General features: G+C 37.7%; 1 protein-coding gene across 4 annotated transcripts in view; it reads left to right on the top strand.

The window, feature by feature from the left end:
- The window catches only part of FLRT2 (fibronectin leucine rich transmembrane protein 2), a 99,313-nt gene that overhangs the window by 49,563 nt on the left and 34,783 nt on the right, over positions 1-14,967 (top strand). Inside the window, exons 1-2 of one of the 4 annotated variants that reach the window (XM_030802443.1) lie at positions 758-967; positions 1,417-1,488. The exons of the other annotated variants lie outside the window; for them this stretch is intronic. The gene's annotated coding sequence lies outside the window, so the exon portion shown is untranslated. Of the gene's footprint in view, positions 1-757; positions 968-1,416; positions 1,489-14,967 lie in introns of those variants that run through there. 4 annotated transcript variants of the gene reach the window in all.

Genomic DNA, 14,967 nt, shown 5'->3' with positions numbered 1-14,967 from the left:
CATGCTGCTTACTGGGATTACGGGTTTCTCCTTCTCCTTCCTTTTTATGTATTTATTTTTATTTTGAAATGTGTGTCTTCTCTTGGCTAAAATAAAGACTGGGGGAATTGGTCTGGCTTTAAAGAACCCTCTGGAGCCAGCTTATTCATACAGAGTTGACTGTGACAAGCAGCTGCCACCAAAGCCACGAGTACCAGGATTTGGAAATTGGACATATACCCATTTCATTTATGCTTAGGTTATTTGGGAGGGGTGGGGAAGGGCTGGAAAGTGTCAGAAAATTTATAAATGAATCCTGTTGTCCCCTCTTTTCTAGTATCTGGTTTTCCAGCCACTTGGAGCAAATTAATTTGCCTCTCAGAACCCCAATTTTCCTTATCTATAAAATAGAGATAAAATTCTTAGCCCATGGGGTTGTTTTGAAGATGCAAAGACTGATATTCTTAAGCACTTTACATAGTTTCTGGTTCATTTTAACTGCTTAATAATTTGAATTCTTTGTCATTATCAAGACTGTACTTATGAGATGGCAAGTTTCTACTGAATGTGTAATAAGGGCTTACAGGGCAAAACTGACAGGGCTCTCTTTAAAAGCAATGCCACTGGGATACTAGTGAATACTTCTTTGTGAATATATCCACCAATACTCTAGATTGGGTCAGGGGTGGTCATTCCATGCACAGGGTACTAGAATTTTTTTTTTTTTAAATAAGTGGTTATCCAAAGGGGTTGATGCCTGGGTCATTTGGAGATTTGTCCTTGAACATTCTCCAGTCTGGCTTGGGTTGTCTCAGTTTTGTCACTCAGATTTGCATCTTGTCTTTCTTTCTGTTTTTAGTTGCTTGGATTTCTCCCAAAGTATTTGTGGCTGAAATTCCTTTTGGACTCTGAGCTGCCTTTTTTACATAAGCTTTGGATTGGAATCAATAGAATGTCAAGATGCCAGGCACATTCAGCCTAATAGCAGGTGGGTGTCTGCTGGACAGTGTGCCTGGTTTGCCTGACAGTAGCAAATTTAGGCCAGAATTAATGAGCCAGGGAAGGTACTGTTGGTGTTGCAAGATTTTTGCATTTTTCAGAAGTAATTTTGTTTCTCCCTTTTAATGGGATTTTCAGAAGTTTTCAGAAGTAATTTTGCTTTTCCTTTTTAATGGGATTACATTTGCAAAAGAAGTTTGTTTTCATATATGTGCGAGTGCATGCATGCCCCTTTATTATAATACCTTTAAGATGGCATCGAGCCAATTTATTTTTAGAAAATAATATTCACACATACCTAAAAATCTGGTTCATAAACCTCAATAGAGTTTCGTTAAAGTTAAGTTAACCGTTTGTCTTAGTCTGTTTAATGTTCAAAGAGAAGAAAACACCCAAAAGTGGAGTGAATTGCTGAAGTTTCTTGTGTACACTTATTAGGACATATTCCTGCTATATGACGAGCTATCATCAGAAAACACTCAGTCAGCAGAAGCCAGGTCATGTGGGCTGGTGAGTAAAGGAAATGGGTGGAGAGCCAGACATTCCTGTATTTCAATCTTGCTTCTGCTATTTAGCAGATTGAGAAAAATGCCTGCCTTTTGATTTTCTTTTTCCTCTGGGATTTTACTTATATATCAAGGAGTAAAAAAAGAAAGCCCTCATTTATCTAGGTACTTTTAAAGAATAAATGTGGAAATGCAAGTAAAGTACCTGGTGTACATCCTAGGCATTCCAAAAATAGTGGCATTCTGGCTAATCCGAAGAGATTAGATTAGAAGTCCATAGTGATGATTCAGGTTTCTTTCATGTTTTATATATTAGCTGGCCTTTTTTGTTTTTCTTATTCTCTATCTTGTAACAGGCATTCTCTTATTTCGGCTTTTAATTTCTAACATAAATTCAACTCTGAAACCCATGCCTTCTAATTGTTGACCACGGATACCCTTGAAATTTGCGCGACCGCCCACAGTGGGATGGTATTAAAACATCCTGATCTAGATTTGGGCAGAGGATGAATAAAATGGAAATGAGGCTTAGGCAAATTAGCTTCCCATTTGTTTGGAGATGGTCGAGGGCAGAGGCAGTCCTTGAGTCTTCCAGATTTTAGAACAGAGCAAGCAGTGCTCTGAATGACAAGCCCGTGGCTTCACGTGGCTCATAACAGGATACCATTTACCCCCAGAGAAGACTGACCTCTATATTTAGTGGTCAAAGAAAGGAAAATAATTGTTTGATGGTACCACTGAGTCCTAGTTCAAACAGTTTAGAAAACTACTGCATCTCCCACTTCTTGGAGCAATATGGCGGTTGTTCCCTTCCCCTAGGTTCACAGCCTGAGTCTTCATGGGCCTTCATAGCACAAGTAAAAGAATATTCATGTTAGAAGTTGACTCCAGAATGGAGACATCCATTTTCTTCTGGAATAAAAGATTAAATTATCTCTATAAAGTAGTAACATTATATACATTCTTACAAAGTTGGTTTTACAGTATTATTTTAAATTTATAGAAATGGATTTTATATAATGAAATTATTTATTTTTATTCAGGGAAAATGTGTACTTATTTATGGGGCTATGAGATTGGTGCCCCAAAGTTCTTGACCCATGTTTCATTTGAGTAAAACTTGGTGTAATGTTTGGAATCATTTTGTAGTGTTATTTTTAAGATCTTTCCACCCCCAGTTAGGAAGTGTGACACATGTGATTCTATGTCATTTCATTTCAACTTGGGTCTTATTTAGCCTTTGAAAGGATGAAATCCTGACTATGATTGACAGCTGTGTCTGTAAACATGGATGCAGTTTGGTATTAACTTTTATCTTTCCAAACAGTGAGGGGCATGGAACAGTGCCACTAACAATGGGAGGTACTTACATAATATTAACTAACACTCTACAATCTGTGTGATATAGGAGGTTGAATCCATATGTAGATCCTGCTCTTAGATCCTGTAGATTGATGGTAAGGCAAAAACAAATGCAGTGTTGATAGAATTCTGTCGAGTAGCCATATGAGCATTATTTTGATACTTATGAAATACAACCTTGTGATTATATGATGTATGTGTTTGTATATGCATGCAGGGTGTAGTTGTGGTTTGTTTCAATTTAGGAACCTCTATGAAAGTTACAGAAAGCTTGAATGGAGACCCTAAGGAAGAGGTAGAAATTACTTGTTCAATAACTCTTAGAGGTCTTTTTCAATACTACTAATTGATTGTGATTTGTACCTAGTGTTTGTTTGAGGCATTGTAGCAAAGTGGTCAAGAAGTCTAGAATTAGGCCAGTCAGAGCTTAAATCCTAGCATTTATTAGCGTAGATTTTGGGTGCATTATTTATCCTCTCTGGGATCAGTTTCTTCATCTGTGTAACGGGAGTAACTGGAGCATCGACCTTATAATCCTACTGTGTGAATTAAACGAAGACATCTCAAATAAGGTGCCTGGTACGTAATTAGGCACCGAGTAAACCATAACTATTGCCATTATAATCGTTAGTATAATATGTATAATGGGAATAATAATTAGTCCATCTTTTGGACTAACACAGGCCTTTATGGATTACATGTCTAGCTGTTTTTATTATTAATTTAGGATGACAGCACCTAATTTTGAGAGTTGTTAAGTAATGGCTAGCAAAAAGGGTCTCATTTTATAAGATTCTGTGTATGTTGGATATATATATATATATATATATATATATATATATATAGTTTTTACTATATATTTCTATAATTTTCTGCCTCATTGTTTGATTTCACAGCTCTGGAGGTTAAAGCTAAGCTGCCTCTCCACTCTCTTGTGCCTGCCCTTATCTAAAATAGAAAGCCATCTGAAAGAAAAGAACCTAGGGAAAATTCCCATGTGAGAAATGAAATTGTCCTTGTGAAGGGTTAGGGCTCTAGGAACCGTCTACAGAAAATCATTGAAAGATAATCTTTATAGGATGCTGAAAATTATTGGCAGGGATCAACTCTGAAGGTTAAATTGTCTCTCCCAGCGCTTCTAATAGGAAATACAAGGGAGATTTATTTATTTATAATGTCCACCTTCATTTTGTATACTGTGTTGTAATACTTAGAGAAATAAAGGTAATGGAAAAGAATAGGTAAAGTACATTCATTTTGTTAAATCAGAAATTCAACAAACACTCTTAACCCATTCAGAAGCCTTGCAGCTGGTGTGCTGAAGTGGCCAGATTTCCCCTAGTTGTAGCTGTCAAGGAGTTAATCCATTGAGCAACTGATGAGCACTCTGTCCCATGAACAGAATTCAAATGTTGATTAAAGCAATGAATTTTAGGAGCAGAACGCTCCTATTTTGGCAACAGTTACTTAAGCCCCAAGTACTTCCAGAATTAAGCAGTAGATGCTGTGGAGAGACGCTCCTAGCACAGCCCCGGACTCCTACAGGATAAAGTCAGGATCAGAGCTCGTGGTCCGCTTAAAGAATATTCCCTCAAGGCAGTGTGCATGGAAGGAGATACAACTTACTTTATATAACGTGGAGTGCTGCATGTTGATTGCCATGCCCTAGAAAGAGCAGAGGCAGGAGCCTCCTGAAAATCAGGCAGAAGGAAGAGAAAATGGACTTTTCTTAAACTAATCAGAATCTGACAATGGATATATGGATGTTTTAAGAATAGGTGGTGGCTGAATGCAAAGGTGCACCTGTAATCCCAGCTACTTGGGAGCCCGAGCTGGGAAGATCCCTTGAGCCCAGGAGTTTGAAGCCAGCCTGGGCAATGTAGCAAGACACTGTTTCTTAAAAAAAAAAAAGAATAGGGAGGGATTGGCATTAGTGTTTTGATCTGCCTCTGTAGTTGCAGTGGACCGTCTTTATTCTTGCAATAGGATTTATTTATTTATCCCTCAGAGAATATGGGCTGCCTCACTTCCTCACCAGTGAGTTTGCAGGCTCAGGAAAGCTCTACAATTAAATTGCTCTATTGTTTTAACCTCTCTGTTTAAGCAGTGGTGAACTAGGGCTCCTTAGCTACTTGCCTCGCAAAATGAACAAGTTGATTAATATTTGCACAGGACTAGAAAATGCCTTTTCTGAATGAGATGTGCACATATGGCTGCATAGTATTGACTCAGGACATTGCACTTATTTCTTTGTTTAAATCATTAGCAAAAGAAATCACATTAAAAAATGCCGAAAGGTATAAAGAGAAAAATGTGATGGCCAATCAAAGCTGTGAATGGCCTTTCTTATGCTGCGTCTTAATTCTGTATTTCTGTAAAGCAGTAGGTATTGAATGCCTAGATGGAGTGGCTCAATACAGTCAGATTTTGAGGTTTTTCCTTAGATATTCTGCAGTTCTTTCTCCCCTTGGTGTCTTTCAGGACATGACAGTATGCCCCCCAGAGCCACAGAGGACAGACATCCTTCTCTGGGCCTCCATGCCTGCTCCTCTGCAAACAGGGCAGGTCCTGCCCGGGCTGAACAGAGAATCACTTCCTGTGCAGTTGCTGGCTGCCCCTGCAGATGCTGGCTGACACAGGGTTCTAAGTGGTGCTGAAAGCTGCTTTATGAGCCTTGCAGAGGCGGTGTGCATGTGTGCAGCTGCACATCTGCGAGAATACTGGTGGGTTCAGGCAACGCTGGCCCTACCTTAGCCAGGCCTTCTGTGTGGGAGCTATATGAGGCTTTTGTACTCTTGCTTACTTTTCATTGCAAATGGGGCCGTATCCAAAAGGCATAGAGTTGGGGTGGGAGGAGGGTGGCGGGGCGGGGGGAAGGTAGAGATGATGGATAAAGATGTAAGAAGGATAAGGAGAGACCAGATGCAGTCGAGGGCTTTTGTGGCATGAGGAAAGGATATTTAACTTGGCACCAAGAAATGGGGTGGAATTCTAACGCTGCTCCTGACCTGCTGTGTGACCTTGAGCTCCAGTTTCCCTCTTTGTAAAATGGTGGCCCTGATGACTACCTACAAGGTTGGAGGTAGGAATAAGGGACCTAATGTGTGTCCAATCATCTGTCGTCAACACTCAATAAGCCTTTTCCTTTCGTGGCCATCCATCTTCAGGTTTGACAGAAGTGAGAATCTGCCCCCTGGGTTGAAAGGGCAAGATGGTTTGCTCAAATATTTTATTTCTCTTATAAATCTCTTGCAGGTTTAGTTCATCCGAGACTATTATTTTTCAGGGCAGTATTTATATTGTCACTGCGTTCAGGCCGCCTTCCTCATTTGACGGGGCCCAGCAGTGTTCAGTTATACTGATAATACCAAAATTATCTTCATTTTAAAAAATGTAAACCTTTTTATTTGATTATTAATGTAAGGTAAGTTTATTGTTGATAATTTGGAAAATCCAAAGTTAAAGGGTAAAATTACTACTAATTGTAATCTCAGCACACAGAAAGAATCGTGTGTGCATGTGTGTATTATATGCATGTGCGTGTGTATAGAGGGCATTTCTATTTGTATTCTATTTATTATTTAGGGTTGTTGATACTGTAAAATAAATGATTTTTTTGAGAATGAAGATGGATGAACCTTGTTTTTCTCATATTTAACTAAATCTAAATGACAGGATATTTGGTAAAAGGAGATATAAAGCTACAAGAGCCCTTGCGGCACCTGCCATGAGGTCTGTCTAGGTGAAGAGCTGGGGAACCAAAGATGAGCAGCTGAATTTTCTGTTCTTGATGTTCTGCGGGAGTAATGATGCACCAGATGATAATGAGAGAATATATTTTGATAATTTACTTCTTTGATATTGGTGCTACATGCTTCTAATTAAGTATATATATTTTTAGTTAAATGTGTATATATATTTCATTAAAAGCATATATTTTAATGAAATGTATATTTAATTAAAATATATATTACACTTCAGTTATATAAGCTATATACAATTTTTATATAGTCAGTGTATATTTATTATATTTTTATATAGTCAGTGTATATATAATACATATATACATACACATATGTATATATTACATATTAATATAAATATGATTAATTCTAACAACTCCATGATATGTAATTATTTTATCTTCATTTTACAGAAGAGGAAAAGAAGCCACAGAGAGGTTAGTGAAGTAACTTGCCCGTAAGTCACACAGCAGTAAACACTGGAGTCAGGCTTCAATCCCAGGGCACTCTGGAGCCTGAGTTTTCTTATGTGCTCTGCTTACTGCACTGACAATACTGATATAAGAAACAATCCTCAATCAATAACATACAGTTTCAGTTATGGAAAATGAATACGTTCCAGAGATTTGCTGTACGACATTGTGCCTATAGTTGACAGTACTGCATTGAACACTTAATTTGTTAAGATGGTAGACAGCATATTAAATGTTCTTACTATAATAAAATGAACACTTAAAAAAGAATACTTAAAATTGATGTTTTGTAATCGTGATAAAACTCACTCATATTTATGTGCCAATTCTTACACAGTTTAGGAATTGAAAATATGGTATTTTGATATATGAAGTAAATGTATACGTACACACACACACACAACGTATCTCAAAGTAAAAAGGAAATAAAAAAGGTCTTTGTTTAGGTTTTTGTTTTAGCAACTGAAATTTTAACGCCAATCAGGCAAATTCTCATGGGCATGGCAGATAGGGAATCAGTTTAGTCGTGATCCTGTCATTTGTACAGTGGGGTCATGCTGTTTCTCAAAGTCAGAAGAAAGAAGTTCACAGCCAAAAGGTTGACGTGGGAAGATAAGCTGGTTTTCATTGAGCTTAGGTGGAGCTGGTTTTCCTTTATAGACCAGTATATATTCTCCTGCTTGGCCATAGGGAAATTATATGCTATTTTATACACAATTATATATTACTTTCTACAGCCAGTATCTAAGTTGATATTTAGCCCTTGGCTCTATCTAAGACAAACGTATTGCAATTGCCCATTTTACCATCAAACGACGAAGCTTTGTTTTACTTTGCTTTCAAAATGATACTTGAAAACACACACACATACACACACCAGCACTTACATTCTTTTAGTATTTCAGGAAGTGGGCATGAGTAGGTTTTAGCCTTGAAACTGCTTTGTCATCCAGTTTGTAGCTGGCTAAGGAATGGAAAAAAAAAAAAAAAAAAGAAAGCAGAACTCATCTTGATCATTGTAATTGGCACCGACAGCAAACACCAGTGTGCCAATAGCTCCAAAGAATTCCTATGCAAAAGCTACTTCAGCTGTCCGAGATTTTCCTGATTTGTTTTGTTTGTGCATTTGATGTATAATCTTGTGGTTTGGCCCTCCTCACCACCTAAAACAGAAAAAACATATTCAGTTCCTAGGTCATTTTAACTGGAACTTGCTCTTCAAGTTCCAACTATGTCAACAAATTAAAGGACTTAACCATGAATTTTTTTTTTTTTCTAAGTGAACACTTTGCCATTCCTCAAACCCTACCGCAGGTTCAGCAGACACATGCAAGCGGCCTCTTTAGATGTGGTCACCGTTGACAGCTCAAAAGAACAAAATCAAAACCCTGAAGACTTTACATGAAAACTCACCCTTGGAAGAAGAGCTCGTATTTCAAAGATGATATTAAGACGAGAATATTTTTTAACATCCTCTTTTAGCATAAATTTCTCATGATTAAATATTAGCCACAATGCTGTATTGTCTCGTCACCTGGTTAGTAAGATGTCTAGAACTTTGGCATGGTGAATGATGAGGAAATGTTCTGGGGGACTGCTTTTATTTCAGCTTCTTTTTGTTTGTTTGTTTGTTTGTTTTTGAGATGGAGTCTCACTCTGTCTCCCAGGCTGGAGTGCAGTGGTGCAATCTCGGCTCACTGCAACCTCCGCTTCCCGAGTTCATGCCATTCTCCTGCCTCAGCCTACCGAGTAGTATTTGAGCTTCTTTCTTATTGATAATGATGGGATTAGACAAAAATATTGTAGAATGAAACAAGTGTGACTATTTGAGTCCTGAGTTTTATTTTCTTAATACTATTATACACTTAAAATTAGTGCGTATTTTTGTGTCCTCTTATCGTTTCTTTCTTCTCCTCATATCTTGTTAAGTGAAAGACAGACGAGCACTAATATTACTAAAAATAATAAAAATACTTCCAATTCAATACACATTTCAGTAACTAGATGAAGGGCTTTGCTTGAATTGTCTCTTGTGGTACCCTCATCTACCCTTCAAGGTAGGTATGCTGTGTTAATGATAGTATTACTCAAATAAGACTTGGTCTTCTAGAAATTAAATGACTTGATCCAGGTCCTATCACTAGCTCAGTTTTTTTTTTAAATTTTTACTTTTTTTGGGTACATAGTAGGCATATATATTTATGAGGTACCTGAGATGTTTTGATACAGGCATGCAATGTTAAATAACCACATCATGAGAATGGGGTATCCATCCTCTTAAGGATTTATCTTTTATGTTACAAACAATACAGTTATACTCTTTGAGTTACTTTAAAATGTACAATTAAGTTATTATTCGTCATAGTCACCCTGTTGTGCTGTCAAATAGGTCTTATTCATTCTTTTTTTTTTTTTTTCTACCCGTTAACCATACTCACCTTTCCCCCACCCCAGTCCCCAACTACCCTTCCAGCCTCTGGTAACCATCTTTCTATTCTATATGTCCATGAATTCAATTGTTTTGATTTTTAGATTTCACAAACAAATGAGAACATGTGATGTTTGTCTTTCTGTGCCTGCTTTATTTCACTTAACATAGTGATCTCCAGTTCCATTCATGTTGGATGGATGATAGGATCTCATGCTTTTTTGTGGCTGAATAGTGCTCCATTTTCTTTATTCATTCATCTGTTGATGGACACTTAGGTTCTTTCCAAATCTTGGCTATTGTGAACAGTGCTGCAACAAACATGGGGATGCAGATATCTCTTTGATATACAAATGGCAAACATTTTCTTTCTTTGGGGTATATATCCAGTAATGTGATTGCTGGATTATATGGTAGCTTAATTTTTAGTATTTTGAGGAGCCTCCAAACTGTTCTCCATAGTGGTTATACTAATCTACATTCCCACCAGCAGGGTACAAAGGTTCCCTTTTCTCTGCATACTTGCCAGCATTTTTTATTGCCTCTCTTCTGCATATAAGATATTTTAACTGGAGTGTGATGATATCTCAATGTAGTTTTAATTTGCATTTCTTTATTAGTCAGTGGTGTTGAGCACCTTTTCATATGCCTGATTGCCATTTGTGTGTCTTCTTTTGAGAAATGTCTATCCAAATCTTTTGCCCATGTTTTGATTGATTATTAGCTTTTTTCCTATAGTCGCTTGATCTCTTTATATCTTCTTGTTATTAAGCCCTGGTCAGATAGATAGTTTGCAAATATTTTCTCCCATTCTGTGGGTATGTCTCTTCACCTTGTGGATTGTTTTCTTTGCTGTGAAGAAGCTTTTTAACTTGTGATCCCATTTGTCCATTTTTGCTTTGGCTGCCTGTGCTTGTGGGGTATTGATCAAGAAATTTTTGCCCATACGAATGTCCTGGAGATTTTCTCCTAGGTTTTCTTGTAGTAGTTTAATTCTTTGAGGTCTTAGATTTAAGTCTTTGATAGATTTTGATTTGATTTTTGTATATGGCAAGGGATACAGGTCTATTTTCACTCTTCTGCGTATGGATATCAAGTTTTCCCGGTACCATTTATTGAAGAGACTGTCTTTTCCCCAGCATATGTTCTTGGCACTTTTGTGGAAAGTGGACGCACTGTAGGTGTGCGGATTCTCTATTCTGTTCCATTGGTCTGTGTGTCAGTTTTTATGCCAGTACCATGCTGTTTTGGTTACTATAGCTGTGTAGTATAATTTGAGGGTAATGTGATTCCTCCAGTTTTGTTGTTTTTGCTCAGGTTTTTTTTTTTTTTTTTTTTTTTAAACTAACAGTATAGACCTTTTGAGCTCTTTGTTGTAGGATGCTGAGCTGTGCATCGTATGGGATTTTGCAGCATTCATGGTCTCTACCCACCAAATGTCAGCAGCATCCCCAGTCAAGACTATCAAAAATGTCTCCAACATTGCCAAATTTCCTTGGGATGGGGGCAGTGAGGCAAAACTGCCCCCATTAGAATGACTTTGCTAGCCATGTGACAGAGCCTGGGAATGCCCTAGATGAATTTCCTTCCTCTTAACCCATGTGCTGTACAATACTTGTCTTCTTGTCCCTTCTGTTTTTTCATCTGAGCATAACAGTTTAGAACTTGAAAAGCAAATCACTAATGTCTGCTTTTTCATCTCAATGATAGGTGAAGTGCATTGATGAATACTTCCTTTTCTCTTTGTGGATATAGTAAATTAAATCTTGTATAGAGATCCACGTATTGTGAAGGCAGTAGCATTTCCACAGTATCATGCATATGGAGAAGAGACAGAGTTAGGATTTTTTATTTTATTTTATTTTTATTTTTATTTCATTTTTTTGAGACAGAGTCTTGCTCTTTTGTCCAGGCTGGAGTGCGGTGGTGTGGTCTTGGCTCACTGCAACCTCTGCCTCCCCGGTTCAAGCAATTCTCTGTCTCAGCCTCCCGAGTAGCTGGGACTACAGGCACCCACCATGCCCGGCTAATTTTTGTGTTTTTAGTAGAGATGGGGTTTCACCATATTGGTCAGGCTGGCCTCAAACTCCTGACCTCAGGTGATCCACCTACCTCAGCCTCCTGAAGTGCTGGGATTACAGGCTTGAGCCATAGCATTTTTTAAATTGCTCACCTCTCTTTCCTAATTGTGTGCTTGGGATATGCAGTAGTTACATGTTCACTGAGTCAGACTTCTAATCACTATTTCCTCTGAATTTCTGTGTGGCCTTGAGTGAGTCACTAAATCATTTGTATTTCTTCTTTATCTTTTTTGGGAAAGCAAACACCATCTTCTACTGTAATACCTTTTACTTTTGACTTTGGAGGGTAGCATGATAGTAACTGCAAAACTCTTTGAAAGGAATTCCAAGACATCCAATTCATTGAAAAGCAAATATAATTTTTGGAAAAAGAAAGCATTGTTCATTGGAATTAATTTTGGAGATGAAATAGTTCATTTATCAGCCATCAGCATTTAAAATACAGTAAGAAGAAAGCCAGGAGGTAGTAACACAACCCCTTTCCAAGCCATTTTCTCAGGGATAGGCCCTTTCTCAAGCCTGGAGTCACTGAGGATTGGGTAAATACAAAACCATTGTAGAAAAACTGAATGAAAACACGCATCAGTAGTGACTGGATGTTGGTATCATCCACTCATTTCATAGAAGCTGAGGACACATCTTGCCCTTTTCCAGTATAGATATGTTTGAAGTACATTGTCTTGTGGGAATGCCTTTTCCCAATTAGAAATTCGACAATGGAAAAAAAGATTTGGCCTCTGAAGTTCTGAAGATGCACAGGCAGGGGACACACCACAGCCCTGCGTCTTGCTTGAGGAAGTTACAGAGCAGGTTGTAATTAAGCACTTGAAATGTAACAGGTGAATCCTTAGGTGACTGGGAATCGCATCACCTCAACCCTGCAAAATAGCCATCAAATTGCTTTTGCCAATTAGTACATGAAACAGCTGAGAATATAACAAATCTCCATGTATCTAGAGCAGTAGGCAACTAAATGTTTCTTCTTAACTGCTCTTGATTTATTGAGTGAAATGTGGTGTTTTGTCTGGTGAATACATAGCATTTTTATTGCTTAATAAATATTTCATGAGCTAAGCCCTGACTCTTATGGATGTGGGGAATAAAGAGGCATTATGCTTATATAGAATGCTATATAATTTTAATATGCATTTATGTCATTGTTTTAAACACATAAACAGTCAAGAAATGAATAACTCCATGAAGTTGAAATTAACAAAGTAAATTACAAATTGACTTTAAAAGTGTCACATTAAATACTTTTTTACATAGTTGCTGATTTTACCCTGCCTGCAGTAGGTAGTTAAAACAGATGTGACAGGAAGAAAACAAAAAACTATTTTATAAGATTTTTTTTTTAAGTGATAGGATAAACATGGTTTTCTTGTGATGATAGAAAATATAAAAAAAAGAAAATGTCCCCAGGGAAAGAAGGTGGTAGCTCCCCCTTTCTTCTGCTCATTACATCCCAAAAACCACATCCTGGTTCCTCTCCTTATCTGGCAGCAATTGGGCTGCAAATTGTGGGACACATGGTAAATGGGAACCTCCACTCTCCTTTCTTTTTTTTTATCAGGTAGCTAGAACTGGTAGACCATCCTGTTTGGTGATAAATATACGTCAGCTCTAACAACAAATGGGGTCTGGAATGTGCAAAGAAGTATCACCATTACTTGCCAGGTGAAAATCTGGAATCAGCCGGGTGCAGTGGCTCAACGGCTGTAATCCCAGCACTTTGGGAGGCCGAGGTGAGCAGATCACCTGAGGTCAGGAGTTTGAGACCACCCTGGCCAAAATGGTGAAACCCTATCTCTACTAAAAATGCAAAAAATTAGTCGGGCATCAGGTTGGGCACCTATAATCCCAGCTACTCAGGAGGCTGAGGCAGGAGAATCACCTGAACCCAGGAGGCGAAGGTTGCAGCGAGCCGAGATCGTCCCACTGCACTCCAGCCTGGGTGACAAGAGGGAAACTCCATCTCAAAAAAAAAAAGAAAAAAAAAAAAGAAAACCTGGAACCACATGAATTCTGTACGTGTTCATACAGGATACCATGCAGAGTATAATGGAATATTCAGAGCTGGAGAACATTCTACATTGTTGGCTCCATGTGCACGGGGCTTTCTTTGTAGTCATTCTTTAATGTGTTCAAATTACATACATGTTTAACACAATATTTTCAAGTAATAGTTTCAAATCAGTGGATTGGAAATGCAGAAAAGATATCTTCATCTACTGTACACTAATCTCAATTCACATTTGGATATGGGTAACATTTCTTTTTCTTCTTAGGCTAAGTAATTGCCACCAGGTTATACTGTTTTTTTAAGAACATTTAGGTTAACTACAAAAGAGGACAGGAAACAGACATTTTGCTAGATGTTTATATAATTTTCCTAGATTAACTTTTAATTTTTTTTGAAGCATGGGTTGCTTTCAAATGGTTAATTTTAGGCTTTTCCTAAGATTTTCAAATTTTCCTACAATGTCTATGTGTCCAGTTCTGTGTGACTTTTGAAATTCCATGAAATTAACCACTATCTCTTGCACGTAATGTTCAAACTCTTTTTCTCAGACCTCACCTTCTGGCTGCAGGGCCAGTAGGGTTAATTTAGAGCTTTTCATACCTTTCATACGACTCTTCCTTATATATGATTGAAGCTCTGTTGATTCGGTAAGACTGAAAATGTGTTGAGCCCAAATCTCTGAGTGCCAGTAGGGTTTTGAATGTCATGTACTTTCTGAGGATAAGAACCAAGGCATTGTTGGGTATTTATAGTCTACCTCAGAGCCAATGAATAATGTTTTACAAATTCTTGACTCTTTACATCATTGCCAACCTTCTACTGTTTCTTTTGTCTATTTAGCATTGTTCATGTGATTCTTAGTTACCTGGGCATTTTTTCCCCTTTAATTGAAACAATTTTATAACTAGCTCTGAGCATTAAAGATACTTAGCATCTGATATTTAAAAATTATGTTTTTGTGTAATTCCAGAACTCTGGGAGGCCAAGGCAGGCAGATCACTTGAGGTCAGGAGCTTGAGACTAGCCTGGCCAACATGGTGAAACGCCATCTCTACTAAAAATATAAAAATTAGCCAGGCATGGTGGTACATGCCTGTAATCCCAGCTACTCCAGAGGCTGAGGCAGGAGAATCCCTTGAATCCAGGAGGCAGAGGTTGCAGTGAGCTGAGATCATGCCATTGCACTGCAGTCTAGGTGACAGAGTGAGACTCTGTCTCAAAAAAATAAAAAATTATATATATATATATATATATATGTATTTAAAATTCCTAGTCACCTTACATATTGTGGATCCCATCATTTGTCTACTTATTTAGAATATTCAGGCCCAAGTATTTGTTAATAATTTGTTTTTAAATTCATTAAAATAAGT

Source organism: Nomascus leucogenys, chromosome 22a (genome assembly GCF_006542625.1).
Source record: "Nomascus leucogenys isolate Asia chromosome 22a, Asia_NLE_v1, whole genome shotgun sequence".
Classification (NCBI taxonomy): domain Eukaryota; kingdom Metazoa; phylum Chordata; class Mammalia; order Primates; family Hylobatidae; genus Nomascus; species Nomascus leucogenys.
The sequence above is the reverse complement of the archived record's forward strand: the minus strand, read 5'-3'. Positions and strand labels throughout refer to the sequence as shown.